Below are 13,505 nucleotides of genomic sequence, written 5' to 3'. Positions count from 1 at the left end.
TGAAATAAAAAAAAAACGGAAGAAATACTGGTGTTTAAAAACTCAGCAGCGCTGGATTCGAGCTCAGAAATTCATACTGTTGTTCGGACGGACTGGGCTACATATGTACATTGTCACAGAAAATGTGTGCTTGCTCAAAACTGTATCCAAAACGAAATTCATTTTTCAATTTGCTCGAAAAATCAAAGTGTAGTGGGGCAGAACTCCTTAGCACCAGTAAATGGACTTTAGCATTGATCAATATTACATAATCTGTCCATGTATTATTTTTTGCAATGTGGTTCAGTTTTTGTTCTTTGAATTAAGTATTAATTTTGTCCTTGTTTTATTGACGAAGTTGGTAAATTGTTTTACCGATTTCGAGTTCAACGTTTGGTCTTGTGTATCAGCCACGGTGGAAACTGATTAACAAATTAATTACGAAACTACTTTAGTCAAAAAAAGTTGTTCTCCCAAAATTTGCAAATACCAAGGGAATTATTTTACTACATAACATGCACTTGAAATTAATAATTTCTAAAACTGTGCAAAATGCTGGTTAAAGTTTCACATAAACAAAACGTATTAAATAATCTGGATAGTGTGCACACAAACCCACCTTTATTATTTTAATTGACTGGAACTGAGTGGCAAAACATTGTAAAACCTTTGCCTTTGTGGGATCTATTTGTTCATAGTTATCATTTAAAGGCACGAACGTTCCATCTTATGCTGACTGTTTTCCAAAAACAATGCGGTTAATTTGTCTAATACTTAAATCTTTCCACGAAATGACGATAAACACTTCCTATGTATATGACTTTACCGAAAAGTTAAAACTTGCCAGTACCAAGTCAATGTCAACGCTGTGATATTAGCATAGTCGCGAAGCCTTCTATACAGATAGGTTCAACAAACCTCTGGGGCCATTTGTTCAAAAGATGGTTAGCTTAATCAGTGATTAGCGCAAATTTCAATTTGTGTATAACTTTAAAACGCAACCATTGAATTAGTTACAACTTTCCAGATAACAAAGATATTACTAGAGTTAATTTACATGCAAAATTGTGAGATTTTACCTTGCTTATTTACGGAATTGTTAAAGATTAAAAAATGCCCTTAAACAGGGATTAAACTTACCACAACTGGTAATAGATATCCTCTACACACATAAAATATATCATTTGTTGAAGTCTGTATTTTCTTCACGTCTAAACTTGTAGCAAAAAGTAACAAAAATCTTAATGAAACATGTACATAACTGATTATCAACATTAGGCCCATATACACCTGTAAATTATTACAATAACCACAGACCATATGACTACACGGCAAATAAATAATTTTCCATGAAGCGACACCTGAAGCCTGTTACCATTTTTCAAATTAGACAGAATTAATTAGACAATTTATTTCCAAACGTTTTGTCCATGTGTCCTATTACTACGGGTCATAAGTAGAATTTAAAAAGAATTAAATAAAATGTTTAAAGCGTCCCGGTAAAAATCGGTCATTTTATGAATCAGCTATAGGTGCATCTCGTAAAGTTCATTGCCATTCTAAAAGGTAGCACTTAGTCACCGAGTACATTGTCAGTCTAAAAGGTAGCACTTAGTCACTGAGAACATTGTCAGTGTAAAAAGTAGCACTTAACAACTGAGAACATTGTCAGTCTAAAAGGTAGCACTTAGTCACTGAGTACATTGTCAGTCTAAAAGTAACACTTAGTCACTGAGTACATTGTCAGTCTTAAAGGTAGCACTTAGTCACTGAGTACATTGTCAGTCTAAAAGGTAGCACTTAGTCACTGAGTACATTGTCAGTATAAAAGGTAGCACTTAGTCACTGAGAACATTGTCAGTCTAAAAGGTAGCACTTAGTCACTGAGTCCATTGTCAGTCTAAAAGGTAGCACTTAGACACTGAGTACATTGTCAGTCTAAAAGGTAACACTTAGTCACTGAGTACATTGTCAGTCTAAAAGGTAGCACTTAGTCACCGAGTACATTGTCAGTCTAAAAGGTAGCACTTAGTAACTGAGTACATTGTCAGTCTAACAGGTAGCACTTAGTCACTGAGAACATTGTCAGTGTAAAAGGTAACACTTAGCCACTGAGTACATTGTCAGTCTAAAAGGTAGCACTTAGTCATTGAGTACATTGTCAGTCTAAAAGGAAACACTTAGTCACTGAGTACATTGTCAGTGTAAAAGGTAAAACTTAGTCACTGAGTACATTGTCAGTCTAAAAGGTAACACTTAGTCACTGAGTACATTGTCAGTGTAAAAGGTAGAACTTAGTCACTGAGTACATTGTCAGTCTAAAAGGAAACACTTAGTCACTGAGTACATTGTCAGTCTAAAAGGAAACACTTAGTCACTGAGTTCATTGTCAGTGTAAAAGGTAAAACTTAGTCACTGAGTACATTGTCAGTCTAAAAGGTAGCACTTAGTTACTGAGGACATTGTCAGTGTAAAAGGTAGCACTTAGTCACTGAGTACATTGTCAGTGTTAAAGGTAGCACTTAGTCATCGAGTACATTGTCAGTGTAAAATGTAGCACTTAGTCACTGAGTACATTGTCAGTGTAAAAGGTAGCACTTAGTCACTGAGTTCATTGCCATTCTAAAAGGTAGCACTTAGTCACTGAGTTCATTGTCAGTCTAAAAGGTAGCACTTAGTCACTAAGTACATTGTCAGTGTAAAAGGTAACACTTTGTAACTGAGTATATTGTCAGTCTAAAAGGTAACACTTAGTCACTGAGTACATTGTCAGTCTAACAGGTAGCACTTAGTCACGGAGAACATTGTCAGTGTAAAAGGTAACACTTAGTCACTGAGTACATTGTCAGTCTAAAAGTAGCACTTAATCACTGAGGACATTGTCAGTGTAAAAGGTAAGACTTAGTCACTGAGTATATTGTCAGTCTAACAGGTAGCACTTAGTCAACGAGAACATTGTCAGTCTAACAGGTAGCACTTAGTTACTGAGTTCATTGTCAGTCTAAAAGGTAGCACTTAGTCACTGAGTACATTGTCAGTGTAAAAGGTAACACTTAGTCACTGAGTACATTGTCAGTCTAACAGGTAGCACTTAGTCACCGAGAACATTGTCAGTCTAAAAGGTAGCACTTAGTCACTGGGTACATTGTCAGTCTAACAGGTAGCACTTAGTCACCGAGAACATTGTCAGTCTAAAAGGTAACACTTAGTCACTGAGTTCATTGTCAGTCTATAAGGTAGCACTTAGTCACTGAGTTCATTGTCAGTCTAAAAGGTAGCACTTAGTCACTAAGTACATTGTCAGTGTAAAAGGTAACACTTTGTAACTGAGTACATTGTCAGTGTAAAAGGTTAACACTTTGTAACTGAGTACATTGTCAGTCTAAAATTTAGCACTTAGTCACTGAGTACATTGTCAGTGTAAAAGGTAGCACTTTGTAACTGAGTATATTGTCAGTGTAAAAGGTAGCACTTATGAACACTATTTTAGGAATATCTCTGATCTTATGGTCTGGCCACTCTCCAATGTAATACAACCATTGTATAACACTTCAATGTGTAACATATGTCGCCATGAGTATCACACAGGCGATGTCCGTAGTAACCAATACATGTAATAGCAAAAACGGTGATGTCTTTGTCCTGTCACTATTGTCAAGTTTGTAGCACAAGTATAGTTTAATGATCCAGGTGTCACTATCCTAAACTGTGACGATGCATCACAATTTGTTTTTGCATTAGCGATTCTTTGATAAATAATTACTGAAAAAAACATACATTGGGAGACTTTAATGAACTAAAGAAAAGGAATTTAAATATACAAAAGTAATCAGCAGGGCTATACAAAATAAAATTAAATATAAACTTCATTTATTTTAAAACAATTATGAAACAAGTTATTAAAACTTATATTATACACTCTTTTTTGCCCGTATGTTAGCGCGTGGGGGTCTTAGTGTTGGAGGAAACCGGAGTACCCGGAAGAAATCCCACGTGGTTGAGCAGGTGACGCCAACCTTTTCACGTCCGATCGGGGAATCGAACCCCGGCCACCTTGGTGAAGGGGAAGTGCGCTACCCACTGAACAACCCGACCACCCTCAGCAGGGCTAGGATGGGATAAGGACCCTGGACCTCAAATTGTTATACTATCGCTCTAACTAACTGTAACACCTAGTCAACGGGAGTGCCCAAGCTAAAATGTGTTACAGTTATATAAACAACGAAATTAAGGGGGTACTGTTACTCCACAGAGCAGTGGAACGGGGGTCCTTAACATGGGGTGATAATATGATAAAACAAATTTTAAACATGTTCCCACTCTGTCTGACTGGTATAAGACTAACTAATACATTTCTCATTAGTATGCTTATATTATGTGTGTTGATAAATTATCACGTAGATTCTCTGTATAAAAAGTAGGGGATTCCCCGTTCTACGCCGACAGTTTTGTGGCTTTCCATGTATGTTTTTATAATACATTAATCTCCATATCAACTGAAAATAGTACAAATTAATCTCTAATCTGAACATATTAAACAAATCATTTAAAACAAACGTTTAATAATATGCACCTACTTAAATTTGAAAACAACTTAACATGAAAAAATACAGCCTCTTACACAACTGGGAATGCTACAATTTCATATCTGAACCAACGAAATATTCCGCACATTAATTGATAAAAAAATAATGCTAAAAATCTCAGAATCAAGTGAATTATCTACACATAAATCTCTAAAGTAACCGAATATTGGACAAATGAGTCTCTTAAGCACTGAACATGCTAAAGATTTATCTCTTAAACAATAGAATATTCTACAGTAACAAATTAATATCTAAACGATCTGAACAAGTAACAAATTAATATCTAAACGATCTGAACAAGTAACAAATTAATATCTAAACGATCTGAACAAGTAACGAATTAATATCTAAACGATCTGAACAAGTAACGAATTAATATCTAAACGATCTGAACAAGTAACGAATTAATATCTAAACGATCTGAACAAGTAACGAATTAATATCTAAACGATCTGAACAAGTAACGAATTAATATCTAAACGATCTGAACAAGTAACGAATTAATATCTAAACGATCTGAACAAGTAACGAATTAATATCTAAACGATCTGAACAAGTAACGAATTAATATCTAAACGATCTGAACAAGTAACGAATTAATATCTAAACGATCTGAACAAGTAACGAATTAATATCTAAACGATCTGAACAAGTAACGAATTAATATCTAAACGATCTGAACAAGTAACGAATTAATATCTAAACGATCTGAACAAGTAACGAATTAATATCTAAACGATCTGAACAAGTAACGAATTAATATCTAAACGATCTGAACAAGTAACGAATTAATATCTAAACGATCTGAACAAGTAACGAATTAATATCTAAACGATCTGAACAAGTAACGAATTAATATCTAAACGATCTGAACAAGTAACGAATTAATATCTAAACGATCTGAACAAGTAACGAATTAATATCTAAACGATCTGAACAAGTAACGAATTAATATCTAAACGATCTGAACAAGTAACGAATTAATATCTAAACGATCTGAACAAGTAACGAATTAATATCTAAACGATCTGAACAAGTAACGAATTAATATCTAAACGATCTGAACAAGTAACGAATTAATATCTAAACGATCTGAACAAGTAACGAATTAATATCTAAACGATCTGAACAAGTAACGAATTAATATCTAAACGATCTGAACAAGTAACGAATTAATATCTAAACGATCTGAACAAGTAACGAATTAATATCTAAACGATCTGAACAAGTAACGAATTAATATCTAAACGATCTGAACAAGTAACGAATTAATATCTAAACGATCTGAACAAGTAACGAATTAATATCTAAACGATCTGAACAAGTAACGAATTAATATCTAAACGATCTGAACAAGTAACGAATTAATATCTAAACGATCTGAACAAGTAACGAATTAATATCTAAACGATCTGAACAAGTAACGAATTAATATCTAAACGATCTGAACAAGTAGCGAATTAATATCTAAACGATCTGAACAAGTAACGAATTAATATCTAAACGATCTGAACAAGTAGCGAATTAATATCTAAACGATCTGAACAAGTAACGAATTAATATCTAAACGATCTGAACAAGTAACGAATTATGTCTTCATGCTTCTCCATATTTTGTTGAATAAATACTAGCACAGACATCTGCCCGTTGAAAAGTTTAAAAGAAAAAAAAAAGACCACTGAAAATGACATTTTGGAATCACTTTTGTTTTAACCTGTCTGTTAACAGATCCGGTTTACGAACCAAAGCACTTTCAACATTAACGTTGGAGGAATGAGAGTTTCAAACCTAGCGAGAATGTGCTTGTTCAGAAAGAGAATTCCTAAGGCCTGAATCTCCCAGAGACATGAATGGTGTTTCTACAAATAGACTTCCAGGAACCTTTGTTAAGAATAATTTGAATCGGTCTCCGTCGAGTTAACCTATCAAACCATGCTGAGATAAGGTTGAATCATGTCCGGAATATAACACTGATGCAATTGGAAGGTTAGTTTTCCTGGAAAATAAAGACGTATGTATACTGAAGAGGACCGTTTCTTGTACAAGGAGTGAAAAGTTTATATTAACGCCTTGACTAAGAAATATTTCTATTCCAAAATACAATTTGACTAAACCTTTAACCTGTCAAATTGTCCCTTATATCAGAGCGCGCACCATGATATATGTTGTATTAGTGTCCCAGCGCCTGATTGTAAGAGGCAATATGTGTTCCTATTTTGTTTTGTTCTTTTTGCGTTTTAACCCTGCCTTGTAACAAAGACGTTACCAACGTTGATCTGTTTTCTTCATCGAAACCTTCAATTTACCTATTCTTTCAATAAAGTGACCGCGTGGGATGTCGTGTTTCATTCAGTATTCAGTTGCTGGCAGGTCACGGAGATGACTTAAGTTGTCCGATCAGTTCAATGTCTTCCTATGTCGGTCTCATATACACACCGCATTACATTGACCTAGTAAATTCCATTAATATTTATAGAATATTTAAGTAAACACAAATATATGTTTTGCAATAATTCACGGATAGCTTATACAGCTTTTTAGTTTTCATAAAAATTGTAATTTGAATGATGATAGTCAAGCCGAGTTTTATTATAATATAATTCAAACCAAAATATCATTACATCACAACGACAAAGAATGTAAATAAAATACGTCATTGCGAATTGGTATCATTATAAAGATTGCCACATTATCACCATGGACCGGTTTTGTGACAGGTTATCCTCTCGATTACACACACACCTGTAATTAATTGTGAATTTATTCAGGTTATTTAAATAATTGCACTTCTAGGCAAAACAGTACATACGCATACGCGCGTGACCACCACGTCATACCTGGCTAATAGGGTCGACTTGATGTACACAAATTAGGCTTTACTAGATAAACTCATGATAGCCCATCAGCGCAGCAGATCGTTCTAGCAACATGGTAGGTCGTCAGCAAACAGTGGTTTATGTGTCTGGAGTCTGACGACCTTGCAGCAGCTTAAGGTCACATACAGACGTCTGCCTTAAATGACATCGCCGGGAATCAAATAAAAATTAGAGAAGGAAGGAAAACAAAATACATAGATCTAAACTATTGCAATGTCTGCAGCAGATCAATTTTAGTTTTGGCATTGTTTACTTTACATAAGATGGAAATGATAAATGTTTATATTGTTTATAATGCATGCAACTGCAATCTATGTAGTGCATATATTATATTAACGTTAGATTTATTATTCATACATGTATGAGGTACCAACTTCAGCCAAACAAAATCTCACCTTACCTGTCTATCTTGTGGCTCTGTGGTGCAATATGCTGTTGTCTTATATGTAAATATTTTGACAAAGGAATAAATCATTTCGTAAAACAAGGCAAGTAAGCTTAAGATGAAAAGACAACGTAAACCTGATATAACACTCAGTAACAATTAATATTGACCAAGAAGACATGTTTGCATTTTAACGGGATTGACCGTGTAAACCCACAGCCATCAAACTGCTATACACCTCACAACAACATGCATGTTTTATCGTTGTAATGTATGCCGTGTGACACTAATGTACACCATTCCAGGAATCAGGTGCATAACAGATGCGAAACACATTACACGTTTGACTCAGCTTTAAAATAGTCATATATAACTGGAAAATCAGTACTGCCTGAGCGAAAACCATCAATACAGTATATAGCAAAACTTAAATCCTTTACCAAGGCGTTCTTATCATTCATAAAATAGATTTACGTTGAACCAAAGTCTTCGACAATGATTGTGTAAGTAAGGACTATAGGGCCGCCATTCTAATACTGTCGTTCAGTTTTTACTCATTGCATAATTGACAGCATATATCGACTATATCTAGGGTAGGTAATCGGGGTATAACAGGGGAGATAATACTGTCAGGGTATAGCAGGGGAGATAATACTGTCAGGGTATAGCAGGGAAGATAATACTGTCAGGGTATAGCAGGGGAGATAATACTGCCAGGGTATAGCAGGGGAGATAATACTGCCAGGGAATAGCAGGGGAGATAATACTGTCAGGGTATAGCAGGGGGGATAATACTGTCAGGGTATAGCAGGGAAGATAATACTGTCAGGGTATAGCAGGGGAGATAATACTGTCAGAGTATAGCAGGGGAGATAATACTGTCAAGGTATAGCAGAGGAGATAATACTGTCAGAGTACAGCAGGGGAGATACTACTGTCAGGATATAGCAGGGGACATAATACTGTCAGGGAATAGCAGGGGAGATAATACTGTATAATACTGTCAGGGTATAGCAGGGGAGATAATACTGTCAGAGTATAGCAGGGGAGATACTACTGTCAGCATATAGCAGGGGACATAATACTGTCAGGGAATAGCAGGGGAGATAATACTGTATAATACTGTCAGGGTATAGCAGGGGAGATAATACTGTCAGAGTATAGCAGGGGAGATAATACTGTCAGGGTATAGCAGAGGAGATAATACTGTAAGGGTATAGCAGGGGACATAATACTGTCAGGGAAGAGCAGGGGAGATACTACAGTCAGGGTATAGCAGGTGAGATACTACTGTCAGGGTATAGCAGGGGAGATAATACTGTCGGAGAGTTGATCAGTAAAGCGGGTTTAGATGGCGACAGATCTAAAGTGGCAAAGGGTTGAAAAGATAACACCAATATACTTTCTGATAAATCATCTTTGGTTCAACTTCCTTACCATATCCCATTTACATGCATTTTAAGTAGATGTATTTTTTTCATAAAAGGTAAGATGGTTCTTTATCTAGTATAGAAGTTATGTTAAACATATATAAACTAAATATTGTCATAAATCAATAACTTAGTGTCAAAAGAATTGACATGCGTGGAAAGTGATTGACAAATGTGTACAGTGTCACATTTACATATTTGTTAAACACAAATGCTGAGTTTTTTACTACATAAACGGCGAGTGGTGTGTATACATTGTACCGTTAAACGTCTTTTATTGTCTATATTGTCATTGAAAGACGGAGGCATAATAACTCTTTGTAAACCGAAACAGGTATCACGTGACAAGTTACAGGGACATCTGAACGTTATAGACTGTATCATCAGTATAACTCTATGACCTATCTATGTGTGTTTACCAGTAAGCCTCACCTAGAGACAGTATCAACTTAAAACGGTTTGCTGAAACAAAGCACCAGTAACACTGTGTATGCATCACAGACCGTTCGTGACCTAAATACATTCCTAACGGGAAACATAATTTTTACGGGAGATGATTTTATTTTAGTGAGATAGTATTACTTATGGGAGACAATGCTATATGAGGGGTTATTTGTTTTACTGGGAGATAATATGATATAAGGGAAATTTTACTTTTTTTGTCCGGAGGCCCATACTATTTAATGGCGACATCAATTTTCACGGGATTCACAAGTCGTGCTATCCGGATTACCGACTTAGTTTTCCTGAAGTTTATGACGGGAGTTCATTATATTCCCTGAGTAAGTTGATGTGTTCTCATTAAATGTTGTTTGTTACGGCATCAACGTACTTAGGGCTTTGATTATTTTTTTATTCACCGTATCACTAATTTAAAATGGACAGCAAAACACACACTAAAATCCCTTATTTGCGCATCTGTCTTGGTACATGTAAAATTAAATATACATATATATTAATCAGTGCCAACACGCACGCAAGACAGGAGAATTTCAATTTAAAAATTAACCTGCAAACGAGATACACACAAACATGACAATCAATCATCACAAGTTCGCACTGTTTCATCTCCCATACATGCGATCAGACATGTCTGGAAAACAAATTCTCTGCTCAAAAACAGATTTTCACCGAAATCGAAAACAACTTCGTAAAATAAGACACCAGTATGACATTGTACAATGATTTGTTTCGTTGATCATTATTATTGTAAAATCGTTCTAGAAGAAAGGCCTTCAAACGGAAGTGACGATACACCAACTAAAATGTGAATTGTGAGCAGGCTCCTTTACAAAACTAGTCACACCTTCAACAAATGAACTACGCAGGCACCAAAATCACCAGCAATCCATAGAATAGTGGTTCCCCTCGGCCACATGTGACAAATTCGATAGTGTTTTACTCTAAAATAAATAACATTAGTGTAGGGTTATCGTGAAATAATATGCAGGTATCATAATATAATATTATTATATTCATATCAAGGCAACCGTCAACGCATTGATCACATTTTTGAGAAGGGTCTTAACATGCAGTTGTTTAAAATGCAAATTCCTACCATTCATTACATATTTTTCCAGTCATGGGCGCAGTTAAAATGCGCATTACTGTATAACAACGAAACAAGACGGTCCCTCCCGTGATCGTTAGTCCACTTCAAGTGACGGTAATTATGCACTCTGTTTCAAATTCGTGAAAATATTGGTACTGACATACTTGTCACATATATATATTAAGTATGCAAAAGGAAATCCTTATGTAATGGTTTAGGCTAGGTCCTATATTTAATTCAGTTACTACAAATTACTACAGCATCAGTGAATATCGACACAATACAAACTTCACATCGGAATTACAACAAAAGCATTACCGACAACAGGAATGAAGACAGCACCCTGTAAACAAAAGGACTACCGACAACAGGAATGAAGGCAGCACCCTGTAAACAAAAGCACTACCGACAACAGGAATGAAGGCAGCACCCTGTAAACAAAAGCACTACCGACAACAGGAATGAAGGCAGCACCCTGTAAACAAAAGCACTACCGACAACAGGAATGAAGGCAGCACCCTGTAAACAAAAGCACTACCGACAACAGGAATGAAGGCAGCACCCTGTAAACAAAAGCACTACCGACAACAGGAATGAAGGCAGCACCCTGTAAACAAAAGCACTACCGACAACAGGAATGAAGGCAGCACCCTGTAAACAAAAGCACTACCGACAACAGGAATGAAGGCAGCACCCTGTAAACAAAAGCACTACCGACAACAGGAATGAAGGCAGCACCCTGTAAACAAAAGCACTACCGACAACAGGAATGAAGGCAGCACCCTGTAAACAAAAGCACTACCGACAACAGGAATGAAGGCAGCACCCTGTAAACAAAAGCACTACCGACAACAGGAATGAAGGCAGCACCCTGTAAACAAAAGCACTACCGACAACAGGAATGAAGGCAGCACCCTGTAAACAAAAGCACTACCGACAACAGGAATGAAGGCAGCACCCTGTAAACAAAAGCACTACCGACAACAGGAATGAAGGCAGCACCCTGTAAACAAAAGCACTACCGACAACAGGAATGAAGGCAGCACCCTGTAAACAAAAGCACTACCGACAACAGGAATGAAGGCAGCACCCTGTAAACAAAAGCACTACCGACAACAGGAATGAAGGCAGCACCCTGTAAACAAAAGGACTACCGACAACAGGAATGAAGGCAGCACCCTGTAAACAAAAGGACTACCGACAACAGGAATGAAGGCAGCACCCTGTAAACAAAAGGACTACCGACAACAGGAATGAAGGCAGCATCCTGTAAACAAAAGCACTACCGACAACAGGAATGAAGGCAGCATCCTGTAAACAAAAGGGCAACACCAGGCAAAGACAAATATTAGATAAAAACATAAACTGAGGAATCACCGGCAAACAAAATAAAACATGATCAAATAAAAGACAACAACAGTAAGTGAGGCAACACCACGCGATCAAATAAAAGACAATAACAGAAAGTGAGGCAACACCACGTGATCTAAGGAAAGACAACAACAGAGAGTGAGGCAACACCTCGCGATCTATGGAAAGACAACAACAGAAAGTGAGGCAACACCACGCAATCTAAGGAAAGACAACAACAGTAAGTGAGGCAACACCACGCGATCTAAGGAAAGACAACAACAGAAAGTGAGGCAAAACCACGCGATCAAAGTAAAGACATCAACAGAAAGTGAGGCAATACCACGCGATCTAAGGAAAGACAACAACAGAAAATGAGGCAACACCACGCGATATAAGGAAAGACAACCAAAAGTGAGGCAACACCACGCGATCTAAGGAAAGCCAACAAAAGAAAGTGAGGCAAAACCACGCGATCTCAGGAAAGACAAAAACAGAAAGTGAGGCAACAGAAAGTGAGGCAATACCACGCGATCTAAGGAAAGACAACAACAGAAATGAGGCAACACCACGCGATATAAGGAAAGACAACCAAAAGAGAGGCAACACCACGCGATCTAAGGAAAGCCAACAACAGAAAGTGAGGCAAAACCACGCAATCTAAGGAAAGACAACAACAGAAAGTGCGGCAACACCACGCGATCTAAGGAAAGACAACACCAGAAAGTGAGGCAAAACCACGCGATCTAAGGAAAGACAACAACAGAAAGTGAGTCAAAACCACGCGATCTAGGGAAAGACAACAACAGAAAGTGAGGCAACACCACGCGATCTAAGGAAAGACAACAACAGAAAGTGAGGCAACACCACGCGATCTAAGGAAAGACAACAACAGAAAGTGAGGCAACACCACGCGATCTAAGGAAAGACAACAACAGAAAGTGAGGCAACACCACGCGATCTAAGGAAAGACAACAACAGAAAGTGAGGCAACACCACGCGATCTAAGGAAAGACAACAACAGAAAGTGAGGCAACACCACGCGATCTAAGGAAAGACAACAACAGAAAGTGAGGCAACACCACGCGATCTAAGGAAAGACAACAACAGAAAGTGAGGCAACACCACGCGATCTAAGGAAAGACAACAACAGAAAGTGAGGCAACACCACGCGATCTAAGGAAAGACAACAACAGAAAGTGAGGCAACACCACGCGATCTAAGGAAAGACAACAACAGAAAGTGAGGCAACACCACGCGATCTAAGGAAAGACAACAACAGAAAGTGAGGCAACACCACGCGATCTAAGGAAAGACAACAACAGAAAGTGAGGCAACACCACGCGA

This window comes from Mizuhopecten yessoensis, unplaced genomic scaffold, assembly GCF_002113885.1.
Source record: "Mizuhopecten yessoensis strain PY_sf001 unplaced genomic scaffold, ASM211388v2 scaffold10709, whole genome shotgun sequence".
Taxonomy (NCBI): domain Eukaryota; kingdom Metazoa; phylum Mollusca; class Bivalvia; order Pectinida; family Pectinidae; genus Mizuhopecten; species Mizuhopecten yessoensis.
The sequence above is the reverse complement of the archived record's forward strand: the minus strand, read 5'-3'. Positions refer to the sequence as shown.